Consider the following 5,252-nt stretch of genomic DNA (forward strand, 5'->3'; position numbering starts at 1 on the left):
ACTGATAGCCACTTTCACAAGTGCTGTTGTCCTGCATACTGAAGCAGAGGTGTGCAGCTTATGCAGGTGTGTAGGCCACACTGTGACACAGATGCCACCTCTCTCTCACCCTGCACTGCCAGGTAACCCTACAGAGACTCTCCCAGAGCCTGCCTTTTATCAGCCAATCAGAGTAGCACACTGCCTTTTATCAGCCAATCAGAATGTCTCTTAATAATTTACAAATCCCCAAATCCCACAGCTTCACAAACAGTTTGATGCAGTTTAGCCAGGTTCCGGCTCTCTCTGTCCACCAGCACTGATGCTTCGGTACAGTATTTTTCCATTCCAGAGAAAAGGAGAGAGAGCGACGGAGTGAGAGGAGAGAGAGAGAGGGAGGAGAGAAGGATAGAAAGGAGGATCCCCTGGTCCACAGATGGCCAGCTGAAATGTTACACTCTGGCTGCGTGTCTGAGAGCTTGGGGCCACATCAGTCAGGATCCCTGTCTCCTCCCAAAAGCAGGGGACAGGCTGGTAAACAAAGCAGCCTGACTGCCCTTGGCAGGCCCCCCCCCCCCAACCCACAATAGGTCCCATTCTCTGCCCGCACACATGCTCTGCATTAAAGGTGAATATACCCTTAACACAAACAGCGTTCAGGTAAGCCCAAACAAAACATGGCCCCGCAGGAAAGTAAGAGCAGACTGCTGATGTGTGGAAAACCTACCGGCTGCCCCGAGTCTGTCACGGAGAGGCTGCGGGGTCTGCGTCTGCCTCACAGGAGAGCTGCAAAAGCAGGGACACCGGCGGGCACGTGCTGGGTCAAACAGCGAGGTGACAAGGCATGGAGTTAGAGAGGGAGAGAGAGGGAGGGGGAGGGAGAGGGAGAGAGGGAGAGAGAGGGAGGGAGAGGGAGAGAGAGGGAGGGAGAGGGAGAGAGGGAGAGAGGGAGAGGGGGGGAGAGAGGGAGGGAGAGGGAGAGAGAGAGAGGGGGAGAGAGGGAGAGAGGGAGAGGGGGGGAGAGAGGGAGGGAGAGGGAGAGAGGGAGAGAGGGAGAGAGGGGGAGAGAGGGAGGGAGAGGGAGAGAGGGAGAGAGGGAGAGAGGGGGAGAGGGAGAGAGGGAGAGAGGGAGAGAAGGAGAGAGGGGGAGAGGGAGAGAGGGAGAGAGGGAGAGAGGGAGAGAAGGAGAGAGGGGGAGAGGGAGAGAGGGAGAGAGGGGGAGAGGGAGAGAGGGAGAGAGGGGGAGAGGGAGAGAGAGAGAGAGAGAGAGAGAGAGGGAGGGAGAGGGAGAGAGAGAGAGAGAGAGGGAGGGAGAGGGAGAGAGGGAGAGAGAGAGAGAGAGAGGGAGGGAGAGGGAGGGAGAGGGAGGGAGAGAGGGAGAGGGAGAGAGGGAGAGAGAGGGAGGGAGAGAGGGAGAGGGAGAGATGGTGTCACACAGCATGGTGCAGCCTGCCATGAAACAGTCCAGCCTGACACAGTGAGACAGAGTGTAGCACAGCACAGGGAGACAGAGTGTAGCACAGCACAGGGAGACAGAGTGTAGCACAGCACAGGGAGACAGAGTGTAGCACAGCACAGTGAGACAGAGTGTAGCACAGCACAGGGAGGCAGAGTGTAGCACAGCACAGGGAGACAGAGTGTAGCACAGCACAGTGAGACAGAGTGTAGCACAGCACAGTGATCAGGGTTGTGGTCAGTGTGGAATTGTGAGACTGTGAGAGGTGAGAGGGTGAGGTGTGTGAGAGGTGAGAGGGTGAGGTGTGTGAGGGGTGTGAGGGTGGGGTAAGGGGCCGGGGGCAGTGAACAGAGCTGCAGTTAGTACGGGAGACTGTGAGGTATGTGAGACTGTGAGTGTGTGATGGGTGTGAGGGTGGGGTAAGGAGGCATAGTGATGTGGTGATCAGAGCGGCAGTGAGCGTGGGAACTGTGAGGTGTGTGAGTGTGTGAAGGAGCTTAAGGAGGCACAGTGACGGCTGCTGCATTCAGCGTGGGACAGTACGCACGCAGGGACACTCTCCGAGGAAGCACTGTACTGGAGCCAAGCAGCAAAGGGCCTTTTGGTCACTGTGATAATTTATTGAGTCATTTATTCATTTCCTCAGCAGACGTTCTTTTCTTTGACACAGGTCACTTTTTATGTGTTACCCATCTATGCAACATCAGGCTCCTAAAGCAATTTACCTCACTACCTCACCACTCTTATCAAGAAGACTTATCAAGAAGAACACACCTGGTGTTTAGCAATGTGTGTAAAATGCACACAAGTAGGCATGTGGAAGCCTGCATTAAGCGCTTCTTGTTGTAGTACAAGTTTTATTATGCTTTTCTTTGATCCTACAGTGTCAGCAATGTTTTTGGACTGAATTACAACTGAATGTCTCCTAACATTTGTTTTGTGTAACAATGTTAACAGCAATTTTTCACGCTGAGCTTGAATTATGTTAGAGATTGATTATAAGTGGGCCTGAAATGTGGGATCCAGCATGCACCACATTTAGCTGCCAGGCCAGATAATTCATGTGAAATACTATTTTTATGCTCATCTTATGAAGAGTGTCACTGAAATGTCCCATTTCCTGTTCCCAGCCTTCCTTTCTGAATGAAAGGAAGCCAGACATGGCTGATAAATATTTGCAATTTAAACAACAAGTACTATGTAGCATGGATGTGTTTACATTCAGGCCAAGGAGAGAACACTGCTGTTGTAGGTTTTTTTTTTTTTTTTTTTATTCCTGTCTGGCCCCGGGTTTAATGTGGTTTGTGGGAGGAACGCAATGAAAAGGGACAGCCATATGACATGCATTTGAGCGCTTTCAGTGGGAGGCTCTGGCAGATGGAAATACCACTGAACCACTGGAACTTTCAGAGAACACACACAGGAGAGATAAAGAGGGTTTAAACAGAGCCAGGAAAAGCGGTGAAATCGATTCAGATGCCATGAATAAAGCCCCTCTGCACCCCAAGATGGTACAGACTGAACCCCAATCTGGTCACTGAGAGGGAGCCCCTGTTCTCACATCAAAGGGGGTGGGGGGTTTGGGGGGTTGGTGGGTTGGTGGGTTGGGGGGGGGGGGGGGGGGGGCAGGCTTTGGAAGTGCGGGCCACAGGGCAGCGCAGGATATTACATGGGAACAAATGAAAGCCCTGTAAAAACTCACATACAAAATGGGATCTGAGCGCCTCCTGTTTTTGAGGTCCCAATTACCCTGTTTAAAGCCCTGAGGAGCGCTCGTTACAAGAACACAGGGTCTGAGGAGAGAGAGACGTGGGTGCGTCGGCCACAGCTGTTCTGCTCCTCTGTCAGTTTCCACTCGCTGTTGACGCATTTTCTGTAGCGGCTTCCTTTTTTTATTAATTCCCAGCCCAATGCGGGGGACAGCAGGCCTGATGGTAAAACCAGCAGGCCCAGCTTAAAGCCATCGAGTCCGCTTCCTGCGAGAGCCGCGCTACCTCATCAATCACGCCCAGACCTTTATCCAGAGGAAAGGGGGAACACGCTCTTTCAAGGCCAAATCGCTCTTCCCTAATACTGCAGCAGACGGAGCAGAAACACGCTCAGGTCACAATGGGAGGAAGAACAGGAAGAACGAGAGAGCTGGGCTCTCAGACCGGCTAACGCTGCAGGAGTCTCTGAGGACAGCGCACACAGACGTTTCATTTCCAGCTATGAGTATGAGTACCTTTAGACGCTGTAGCAGTGTCATTCAGGACTGCAGCTACATATAAGTCAAGAATGGCCAGAGCTGCAAGACTTAGAGTCAGAATTTACAGGAATAATTTAAATGAATAGATCAGTACAGAGCAGGAGAGTAAACAGGGTTCTTGGGTTCAGGGTTCTGACTCTTTGCTGCACCTCGACTACCTTGCACTCCGGTGTGAGGCCAGAGGATGCTGCAGGGAGGTGAGCTGAAGTCATTGTGAAAAAAGGAGAGCGTTTTTAAGAATCCCACATTAATAAGGCTTGGGTATTCCTCACGGATCTCCATCAGAGCAGGAGTGGGCTTTTATTTGTCAGAGTTTGCTGTTTTTGGCACTGAGGATGAATGTGAGGAAATCTTCTGTAGACATCTGTGCTGTTAAGACTCCATGTGTTTGGAAGCTGTGCAGGGGTGCAGACGTCTATCGATAGGCCCTGTTTCACTGCAAACAATTGCATTTTCAGCGTGCAATTCTGCAAAAATCAAAACTTCATTTATCTTACCTGTGAGTTTACATTGGCAATTTATAAACCACAGCAAGCACGTGAAGCAGCCACACTGATCGCACGCGGGAATATAATCAATCTTTCCGCCAGGTCATCTGAGTGTGTTGCAACACAGCTCTCCTTCGGTGACCCCGCTCTGAAATGCTGCCTGCTTTGTTTTCATCTGCCTGGAATCTGTGGGGTTTGGTGTTTTGGAGCACGTCAGAGGAGGTAACCAGAGAGAGTCCCACGCCTCCTGCCAGGATCCGCTGGTGCTCAGAGGGGCAGGGCTCGGGCTCCTCTTCCTCCTGCTTTTATTTATTGACATTTGCCTCAGAATGAGCGTTTGGAAATGTGACCAGGTGCAGCGCTATTCTCTGTGGGGGAGGATTCTGCTGCTGGGGGAGGGCATACTGGGGTATCAGAGCAGTGGGGACCACCACACCACTGGGCTGCATATCTGCCACACTGCTGATTACAGGAGTATAACATCCACTGCAAAGCTGAGGATATATACATGCATTCTAGTATAAAATCCACCCATTCACACATACGCACTCACTCACACACTCTCACTCACACACTCACACACACACATACACACTCTCACTCACACACTCACACACACACATACACACTCTCACATACACACACTCACACATACACACTCTCACTCACACACTCACACACACACATACACACTCTCACTCACACACTCACACACAGACAGACAAGGACCCGTACACACATAACTACACATGCATATATATCCACACACACATATATGAATACACATACTCATGGGCACACTCAAGAATGCTCACTCACACTCACACATACAAATGCACATGTATTCACAAGCCACAACCACCCACAGTCTATCCACACACACAAATAACAAATTACCCTGAAACAAGCATATACACAAGTATGTATATATATATATATATACACAAGTACAACCAGCCCTACCAAGGCACACAGTAATGGAGACAAACACGCAGATTCCAGTACATGCGCACACACACACTCTCTCTTAGCACATACGGCTGTTAACCCCAACTCGACGAGGGTATCCATCCATCAAACC

Source organism: Megalops cyprinoides, chromosome 15 (assembly GCF_013368585.1).
Source record: "Megalops cyprinoides isolate fMegCyp1 chromosome 15, fMegCyp1.pri, whole genome shotgun sequence".
Classification (NCBI taxonomy): Eukaryota; Metazoa; Chordata; class Actinopteri; order Elopiformes; family Megalopidae; genus Megalops; species Megalops cyprinoides.